Genomic DNA, 10,969 nt, shown 5'->3' on the forward strand with positions numbered 1-10,969 from the left:
AAAACACTAATAATAATCATCGTCATCATCTATCCTACTTTACAGAGCAGACAAGCCTCCGAACGACACGTTGCGTGAAGTGTCTTGGGCGTCCCACCATTTAGCGGCTAGTGGTAGTTCGGCAGTCCTTCTACCTCTTTATGTAGATGCTCACGACAGTAGCACGTGAGCGTTCGACCAGTTTCCCTTTTTCGAGATGCTCGTTCACAGGCTGTGCTTAATAATAATCTGCCCTTTGTCAAACTCGCTTATCTCAATGTATTTCACCATTTGCAGCCCATATCTTTGTTAGGGTCTGCTCCGCTTAAAAACTTTTGTTACCGCGTCACGTGCTCGGAACGTCACCAGGCGGCGTACAGCGTCGCGGTGGGCAGTGGCCATAACGTTTTGGCTGATCGGAGAGAGAGAGAGAGAGAGAGAGAGAGAGAGAGCCGGCCGAAGTGGCCGAGCGGTTCTAGGCGCTATAGTCTAGAACCGCGCGACCGCTACGGTCGCAGGTTCGAATCCTGCCTCGGGCATGGATGTGTGTGATGTCCTTAGGTTAGTTAAGTTAAAGTAGTTTTAAGTTCTAGGGGACTGATGACCTCCGCAGTTAAGTCCCATAGTGCTCAGAGCCATTTGAGCCATTTGTGTGTGTGTGTGTGTGTGTGTGTGTGTGTGTGTGTGTGTGTGTGTCTCCTACAGGCCAAAAGTGTAATGTAAATATAGTCTCTGAAGACAAACAATCCAGCATTTAGTGCTACTATTTCCTTAACATATAAAGTGTCCAATAATCGGATATTACTATCACTGCAACAAAATCATTTTTGTTAGGCTCGTTGTAAAGAAATTCAGTACATTTATTTCTTACGTGCAAAATAATTTTCGAAGTAGTGTCAGTTACTGTTGCAGTCGTAAGACTAGAGCAAGTCATAAAGATTCCAGATTGAATGAGGGTGTTAATGATATAAGAGAGTATCGCTCTGCAACTCAGTTAACATATTTATGAGTTCTAATGCGCAGTGTTTGCGAACTATTGCAAATATACGCAAAAAAATAAAACATATAAAAACGTTAACAATTGAAGCATGAAATGATTGCTGACAAGTTTTAATGTTCAGAAAGAAACAGTGGAAGCCAGGTCTGAAGCTAATCCAGGTATACCGACGCCAGAAAAATAGGCTCGTGGGAGAAGCAACGAAAGCACTGGAGTAATTTGTACCGGAAATTAAAGCCATTACGCCAGGACAGAGATGCATGGGGAGCCATCTTGTGGGCCCTGGCAGAGAGATCAGATGGCACAGAAAACCAAGCCAATCCCCGGTACGAATCACGTAGGGGAAAAAAAGGAAATAGTTATTAGACTTTCGCAGTAATGTAATTATTTTCTGTAAAATAGACGAAGAATTTGTAGGAAAAAGGAGACAAAAAATTGCTACAACATTCTGAAGTTATAATCTGGCTATTATATGAGAACAAGCTGATATGGCGCTTTGCTAATACGCATCTCATTGGAGATTTCAGAATTAATTAGCTATGTGGACTCGTTTGAAAACTTAAATTGGAGGAGAACTTCATCCTAAATTATATCACTATAGCTTATGAATTTCCATGATTCTGGGTAAGTTTTTGCTATAATCTTAACATCATGTTATCTTTAATGACCCTATGTTAAGGACGACTCGAAAATCTCTTTCAATGTGATCACTTTGCAGCTTGCTCCGCGTAGCATACAGCGAAGATTCACTGCATGCTATTATTACCCTTTAGCGTTGTTATTAAATGAGATAAGAATTTTCTGCAGTAGTAAGTTAAGAATTTCAGTAAAAACCTATGATACACAGGTTCTGTGTCCATCTACTTGCTATTTTTTAATTAATTAGTAATCTGCTAACATCTGGAAGCCTATGCATCTGTTTCAGTCTCACTTTCAGAGAAACGTTAAAAAAGTTTTTTGTGCATAATATGTCTAATAACGACACCAGTTTAAAAAGATTTTTTGTTCATAATATGTTTAATAACGACACCAACAGCCAACTTGAGTTACTGATTAACTGAACCTTGCTGTACACAGTGTAAAGATATCACGAAATTTAAATGGTTTGCATGAAATATTACCTATACCATGGCATAAGTTATAGTGATGAATCTGTTATAAAAATGACTCAATATTTTTCTGTAGGCAGTTCTGCAGAGCTTCAATGTATTGTATTGTATGTTAACCGGGGGCCTAGAAACGACGGATAGGCTCCGTCCCCGCCGCAGCCGCAGTGGTCCACAACCCCACGAAGACTACCGCAGTCCACTTCACCCCTCCGCCGTCCCACACCGAACCCAGGGTTATTGTGCGGTTCGGCCCCCGGTGAGCCCCCCCCCCCCCCCCCCAGGGAACGTCTCACGCCAGAAGAGTGTAACCCCTATGTTTGCGTGGTAGAGTAATGGTGGTGTACGCGTACGTGGAGAACTTGTTTGCGCAGCAATCACCGACATAGTGTTGCTGAGGCGGAATAAGGGGAACCAGCCCGCATTCGCCATGGCAGATGGAAAACCGCCTAAAAACCAGACCGCACGGCTAACCGGGCGGGCTAGCTTCAATGTACTTGATGCCAACGAACTGTTCCGTTAACCCGATGTAATGGTATCTGTGACTTGAACATGGCCGCTCTACCGAATGCGCAGTCAGCTGCTGTCCCACTGCTGACTGGAGCGTATCCAGACACATTGTCAGCCTGGAGTCCGCCCCTGGTAGCTGAGTGGTCAGAGCGACGGAATGTCATACGTAACGACCCGGGTTCGATTCCCGGCTGGGTCGGAGATTTTCTCCGCTCAGGGACTGGGTGTTGTGTTGTCCTTATCATCATCATTTCATCCCCATCGACACGCAAGTCGCCGAAGTGGCGTCAGCTCGAAAGATTTGCACCAGGCGAACGGTCTACCCGACGGGAGGCCCTAGCCACATGGCATTTCCATCAGCCTGGAAACTTATTGACTGGAGTACAATTGTCTTCAGTGATGAGTCCCGCTTCGAACTGAGCCACGGTCACCAGCGAAGATGTGTCTGAATACACCTCAGACAGTGGTGGGATTGCAACCTGAATGCCGGCCGCTGTGACTGAGCGGTTCTAGGCGCTTCAGTCCGGAACCACGCGGCTGCTACGGTCACAGGTTCGAATCCTGCCTCGGGTATGGATGTGTGTGATGTCTTAGGTTAGTTAGGTTAAAGTAGTTCTAAGTCTAGGAGGCTGGTGACCTCAGATGTTAAGTCCCATAGTGCTGAGAGCTATTTGAACCACTTTTTAACCAACGTGAATGTCGGCCAGCATACTGCTCGACAGCCAGGAGTGATAGGCTGGGGTGCTGTTTCTTGCTGTAGCAGTACCCCTTTGGCCTTCGTCACCCTTATAGCACAGTGGTACGTCGACGGTATTCTACGGCTCGTTATGTTGTACTTCGTGGCAAGCTATCGTTGGCCTACATTTCAGCAAGGTAATGCCGCCCGCACACTGCGAGAGTTTCTACTGCTTGTCTTCTTGATTACCAAACCATACTTTGGGCAGCAAGGTCGCCGGACCTCTCCCCAACTGAGAACGTTTGGAGCATTATAGGCTGGGCGCTCCAAACAGCTCGGGACTTTGACGATCTAACGCATCATTTTGACATAATTTGGCACGATATCCCTCAGGAGGGCATCCAACAAATCCAATCAATGCTAAGTGGGGACCAACGCGTTATTGACTTGCTCAATATGTGAAGTTCTTTCTCTCGATTTTTTTTAAAACTGTGATCATTTGTTATTCTGTACATGTACATACCTATTGATTTCAGTCCATATCGGAGAATTTCTTTGTGGTGCGTCTTTTTTTGCCTTAGAGCGTATGTCGAAAAACTGCGCAAAATGCTATAAAGAATTCTAAAGAGTAGGGCTACTCTGCTGAGGATGTGCACGCAACGTATGGAGTAAACAGTGTCCCATCGTCACGAGGCAACGTACAGTGGCCTAACATGTACGCTCTTAAGTTTTTGCTACCTGATACTTCAACATGTATATCTCCTGTGCTTTTGGCGTTGATACAGAATCGCTAGTTTTGGTATCTGTTACTATCTACTGTTCAGATGGCTAAAATGAACTAAACTGAACACCTACCGCACAGGCCATGAAGGCCCAAAGGTACCGACCGGCCGCCGTGTCATCCTCAGCCCATAGACGTCAGTGGATGCGGATATGGAGGGGCATGTGGTCAGTACATCGCTCTCCTGGCCGTATGTCAGTTTCCGAGACCAGAGCCGCTACTTCTCAATCAAGTAACGCCTCATCTTGTCTCACAAGGGCTGAGTGCACCCGGCTTGCCAACAGCACTCGGCACACCGGATGGTCACCCATCCAAGTGCTAGCCCAGCCCGACAGCGCTTAACTTCGGTGATCTGACGGGAACTGGTGTTACCATTGCGGCAAAGGCGTTGGCCACTCTTCAGATGGCAGCAAGTAAATAATTGAGGAAATTCTGCTATTGTTCTGTCATGAATGACGAAAACAATCAGCATAATTTCCTTTAAATAGGCTGTTTCGTCAGTAGCCTAGAGTAATATGGAGTAATCACTTGTAACTACGTTCATCTAACAGAAAACTTGCAGCTAGACACATATTTATATCTTAATAATATCTCAAGTTTATTATCCATTTTGAACATACATGATCAGCAATTTACTTTGTCACAAGACAGCCGCGCGGGATTAGCCGAGCGATCTTAGGCGCTGCAGTCATGGACTGTGCGGCTCACCCCGGCGGAGGTTCGAGTCCTCCCTCGGTCATGGATGTGTGTGTTTGTCCTTAGGATAATTTAGGTTAAGTAGTGTGTACGCTTAGGGACTGATGACCTTAGCAGTTAAGTCCCATAAGATTTCACACACATTTGAACATTTTTTTGTCACAAGACAAATTCCGTGTGTGAATGTCACAATTAAGGAAGCTAAAACCGTCTAGGGACAGCCACGTTCACTGACAGAGCTAGGATGTATCTGAGGCATCAGCTGTTGTGAGGTGGTGCCGTCTGCAGGCGACTACTGTAACTGATTATCTGCCAGTCTCAGTTCTGTAGGTGAACAGTGAAATGAACGTTGTTTCAAAATGACGATTATGCTTAAAACAGTAATTAGTAACTATGAGATGATTTAGTATTTAGATAATAGTGTGTGTAGTGGAAACAAACAAATATTATTCCAAAGACATCTAGGGGTATTTTTGGGAGAAAGCAGCGCTGATAGGACAGTACAGACAGTATGCAGACAAAAGATGTACAACAATTAGGAAACCACCAAAGGCAAGAAGCATTTCGTTGGCTTTCCTATTTTAGAAGAAGTTCTTTGTGATACTTCGTGGCAAGCAGGCAGAGAAATAGGTTGTGGGGGAAGCCTTGGTATACAGCAGTGTGAAAACGATACTTTGCTACCACCAAACGTGTTGCAGAGTTACACCATCGCAATGAATGATGGTGGTGAAGTTGTTTTACAGTTGTTTACTAGCCATCTTGCTCCATGTTGAAATAGACACCACTTTTTGGCTTGGCGTTGTTAATGGTTAACAGCCTAAGGAAAGCAATGGCTTGCCTGGATTCACAACCACTGTGCAGTAATATGTGTTGAAGTTGCTGCAGCAGGCGGGTGATGTAAGTAGCAATGACTGTAGAGGCGTGAGACTGCAAGGTAACGAGGTAACTGGACTTGAGTATTTTTATAACAAGTGTAATGTTGAACAGTGGAAGTGTTCATGGGGTATCACCACCCGCAGCTGAGTACTTTTGACCTGAAAAGCCGAACTCACTTTCACATGTGTGATACTGACACCAACACTCATTTACGTAATATGTGCAACTGCCGTTACGTGTTCTTATTCTTCAACCAGTGACTGAATCCTACTCCTTTGTCTGTTCTATGTTCTAAGATGTGTTTATATTTGACAACTGTACATGCCAGTGTTGGTATGAGATAAACTGCAATATTCCGAATCAGGTAACTGCACATATTATGTGCAACTGAGTGATACAGGGTGAGGCAGTGAAACGGCACGATTTCGGTAGTGGTTGTCGGGCGCGGAGGGGGGTTGCGAGAGTGGGGGAAGTGACCTTGGGCGTCTAGAGTGGTGGAAGTTTCAGTAGCCATGGAGCGTTGGTCGAGTGCGCAACGTGCATATGCCGTAAAGCCATATTACAAAAACGCGGATAGCATGGTTGGTGCTCAACGCGCCTTTCGTCGTGAATTCAACCTGCCGCCACGGGCTCCCGTGCCATCAAGGAAAGCCATTCTCCTTTGGGTTAAAACCTTTGAAGCTACTGCTAGCACAACAAAGAAAAGAGGCGGCAGCACAAAAACAATCCGGACACCCGAGAACATTAATCGTGTGCGCGAAGCGTTGGGACGAAGTCCGCGAAAATCCGCGAGACGGCACAGCGCAGAACTTGGTCTCAGCAATCGATCAGTAAGACGGATTTTGAAGAGTGACCTTCACTATCATCCATACAAAATTCAGGTAGTGCAAGCCCTTAAACCTAATGACTACAATAACCGTATACGCTTTTGCCAGTCAATGCTTAACGTTATTGAACGAAATGAAGAAAGAGTGCATAACTTATGGATGAGTGATGAAGCCCACTTTCATCTTAGTGGGTACGTAAATAAGCAAAACTTCAGATATTGGTCCTCAGATAACCCGCACGAACTTCATGAAAAACCTCTCCATTCTGAAAAAGTAACAGTCTGGTGCGCAATGTCATCTCGTGGAATCGTGGGGCCCTATTTTTTTGAAGATGAAGATGGCAACACAGTGACGGTAACCTCTGGACGTTATGCTGACACGTTGACCATTTTTGGTCTGCCTGGAATTGATCGACATGATCCAGATGCTGAAACACTCTTCCAGCAAGATGGTGCAACAAGCCATACTGCTAATGTCTCAATGGAATTGCTCAGACTTGCATTTCCACGACGTCTAATCAGCAGGAATGGCGATTTCCCCTGGCCTGCCCGTTCACCAGATCTGACGGCACCAAACTTTTTTCTTTGGGGCTACCTCAAGTGCAAACTCTTCCAGGAAAATCCACCAAGAACAAAAGAAGACCTGAAGGAGCGAATTCGACAGGAAATTAACAACATTCCAGTACAGATGCTACGAAACGTCATGGGACAATTTCATCTCAGGCTTAGACAATGTGTGCAAAACCAAGGACGACACCTCACTGACACCATATTTAAAAAATGATTGTTTTTAAGTTAAATCTTTAATTTCCACTCTTGTACTTGAGATCCATGTTCAACTATTATGATTTTACTTGTAAATAAGTCTTTGGTGGTTTTACAAAATCGTGCCGTTTCACTGCCTCACCCTGTACAACAGTTCCTACTATTACAGGTAACTATTCGCATAATATTGGGCAAATAATCTGAGTATTCACTGTGCTGAAGCACATACAATCAAGGAATCTTTGTTAGTTGTGTGTGCTGAAGTCGAATCAATTAGTACTTAAAGCTTACATTTCAGTGAGTCATTTTATTTAACTTCTATTTACTACAGCAGCTATCAGGAAAGTGCTGAAGTTAAATACAACTATTAATGATTCTAAATGTTATTTATTCTGTTAGACTTATAAGCAGCCACCAAAGTGCAGATCGTACCTTCCCTGCAGTGTAGATTATTGTCATACATTATCTTACTGTGTTTCCTTTTGCATAACTTCTATTTGGTGTTACATGAGGTATACACTGGAATATGTTTGACTGTGTCGAGAAGTAGGCAGTGTTATAAAAAACAGTGACTCTACCTTCCTATGTTATTCCTCCCCACCCTCAGCCATGTCATCAACGGTATGAGGGATATAATATCAGTTGTGACTTGTTTCTTACCCATACCCAACGTTTTTCAATTCAAATTTCGTAAGTGTATGAGTCTGAATGCACTGTACTAGTGTGGGATACATATTACAGAACAGCATTTCAGGTAACTACTACATATGCTTGCAGTCATTTCTGTCCGATGCCTCTCGGTCAGGCGAAGGTCATTCATAATTAGGAACATACAGCATAAGTGGAAAGAAGTCGTGGTATCGCAACCTGAACCAAGATACATCTGAATATGTAGGTTTTACCGTTGAAGAGATTTCCATGGCGATATTGGTTCAAATGGCTCTGAGCACTGTGCGACTTAACTTCTGAGGTCATCAGTCGCCTAGAACTTAGAACTAATTAAACCTATCTAACCTAAGGACATCACACACATCCATGCCCGAGGCAGGATTCGAACCTGCGACCTTAGCGGTCGCTCGGCTCCAGACTGCAGCGCCTAGAACCGCACGGCCACTCCGGCCGGCCATGGCGATATTATGTGAAAGCTTCACGTATGTTTTAAGCAATTGTTTGTTTGTGAATCATCCTCCTTGGGAATATTTCACCCTCAAAATCACTTGCCACAGAATCAAATTCATTCATTAATGGCTGCATCAATCACTTTTATTACACAAAGAGCTGAAGCAAGCCACTTAGTCCACAATTTTCTTCACCTTCCTGCTAACCTGCGTTATTTTCATCCCATTTCGGGGCAAGTTTCACTGATAAGGTGTTATTACTAAAAACTGCTACGCTAATGTCTTTCATGGTGCTATTATAAAGTGCAGAGAATATTGACCGGCCCGTTCCGTTGCCTCAGAGGGGTGGGACTGACGTCTTTCATGCCTGGAGCTCCGCGCACACGGCAGTGAATGACGCCCACTGAAAGCCTATTAACGCAGTCGTAAATCATGTTTCAGTACAAAGCGCAGATGGTAAACCCCTCATGAGGCAGAACAAGGAAAGGCTTCGAAGCGAAGGGAAGCTTACTCGCTGCCTCGTTTCACTGTTGTTCACGATTTGGTCTTACTTAAGGGTAAAACGTCTCTTACAATAATACAACTCACTACCTTCCTGGAGACAATGAACACAGCATTACTGTCCGTCTCAGATACGCTCTAATAAATTCTCGCCGCTTGTGCTTGTATTTTAGTTTATTAATTTGTCGTATGTCAATTGAAACTTATGTTCTTTTTCAGATGAAGTATAAAAATGCTGTCACAAAAATTAAGAAAGAAAAACATGATCTGGAGAGGTAATTTTTCGTTTGAAGGTGTTTTCTGTTGTTCTCTGTCGCAGTTTTCGTTTGTGATAATTAGACTAGAAGTTACGTATGCAGATCAGATGATATTTTTCTGTTGGTTCATATATATTATCCTCATTCTAGCATAACGTTTATCAAATATCTCTAACTGGTATTATTCGGTTAGCTTCAGTTTCGAGAGCCTTGCTTACATTTAGAAATTTGTTTGTCTCACATAAAAATGAATAACAAGAGTCGACGCTGAATCTGCCGGGACAGGAAGTTTTCCTATTCTAGAATTTACGACTCGTTTCTTCCCCAGTACGAAAACAATCAATGAGAAGCTACTGCCTGCAACTGACGAAAGTTTTCAAAAATGGTTCAAATGGCTCTAAGCACTATGGGACTTAACATCTGAGGTCATCAGTCCCCTAGACTTAAAACTACTTAAACGTAACTAACCTAAAGACATTACACGCATCCATGCCCGAGACAGGATTCGAACCTGCGACCGTAGCAGCAGCGCGGATCCGGACTGAAGCGCCTAGAACCACTCGGCCACAGCGGCCGGCGACGAAAGTTTTATTTTCACTACAAGCAACATCGTTGAAGAAATTTAGTACCATCAAAATACTGAAGTCGTAAACAGGAGGAGGAAGGATTCATATTTGTATTCAGCTATCCTGATTTAGATTTACTGCAGTTTCCTTAAGTTAATTTGAGCAAATGTTGAGATAGTTGACAAAGCAGTTCAGGGATATATGGCTGGGTTCTCGGTGTCCAAAGCGAAGAGAACAGAACCGATAACCTTCCTAGTCCATGCCAATACGAGGCTGTGTTTCTTCATTTAATTCTACTCATCCTTCCAACTAAAAATATGCTCCCTCTCTAATAACTTCAATGGTGTCGGGACGTGAAGCTAACAGAAACGTGGAATGCCAAACAACTATGCCTCGTTACTGTAATGACCTTACAGGGTGAATCGTACTGCATCAAAATTCAAATTCTAAGAGTACCGAAGTCAAAAAGCGCCCCTGCGAAGTGGATGGGTAAAGATGAAAGATGACTGCATTCAACTCTAGTGTGACGCCACGGCGTCCTAGTGAAGATGCCTGTCGGCACCTCCAACTTGTCACTGAACGGTTAATCGTTTATCTTTAACCTATCTGATGAGTGGTCGTGCAGTGTAGTATTTTACTTGTGACCGAATGCTGCACTGTACAAGTGAGACGAAGAGGAAGGGTTAAACACAGTGCCGGCACAATATCTGCTTCTACCGGACTGAACAATGAGGGCTTTTATTCGACGAGTGTATCACAATCAACAGTTTCACATGCTTTCAATGAGATACTGCAGAACGCGTAGCGATATACATACTGGAATATCTACGAAACTAGTAATACCGCGTCTTGGAGGGTAAAACGCCATTGAAATAAACACTTGCAGCTATGCGATACTGGAAGCAACAATTACTATAACTCAATTTCAAAAAGCGAAGGTGATACCGATATCTCTGCGCTTCATATAACTATGACGAGAGACTATAATTCGTTTAAAGAGGGCTTTCTTACAACTCGTGTCGGTGAACAATTTAGTGCAATACCACAAAGAGTCCGCATGCATTTGATGTGAACAGGTTTGCTCAACCAACCTGTACACAGAGCATAAGCGTATTCAGTTCGTAATCTTCCCCCTCCTTCTTAATTCCAGCAAAATTTGAGAGGGGCGAAGATTACAATAAGCTTTCTAGTTTACTTAGCTTTTCGTGTAGATTTGGCCCGGTTCTTCTTCTCTAGAGGTCTGATTCTTGAAACTGAATTTCTCACATTTTAAGTCCTCTTGGTTGAACTGATCTAAATAAATTTGAAGATGGTT

At 43.6% G+C, this 10,969-nt stretch overlaps 1 pseudogene; it reads right to left on the reverse strand.

The window, feature by feature from the left end:
* Positions 1-4,324: 4,324 nt before the first annotated feature.
* On the reverse strand, positions 4,325-4,442 carry LOC124557189 (annotated as a pseudogene).
* Positions 4,443-10,969: the final 6,527 nt, after the last annotated feature.

This window comes from Schistocerca americana, chromosome X, assembly GCF_021461395.2.
Source record: "Schistocerca americana isolate TAMUIC-IGC-003095 chromosome X, iqSchAmer2.1, whole genome shotgun sequence".
Taxonomy (NCBI): Eukaryota; Metazoa; Arthropoda; class Insecta; order Orthoptera; family Acrididae; genus Schistocerca; species Schistocerca americana.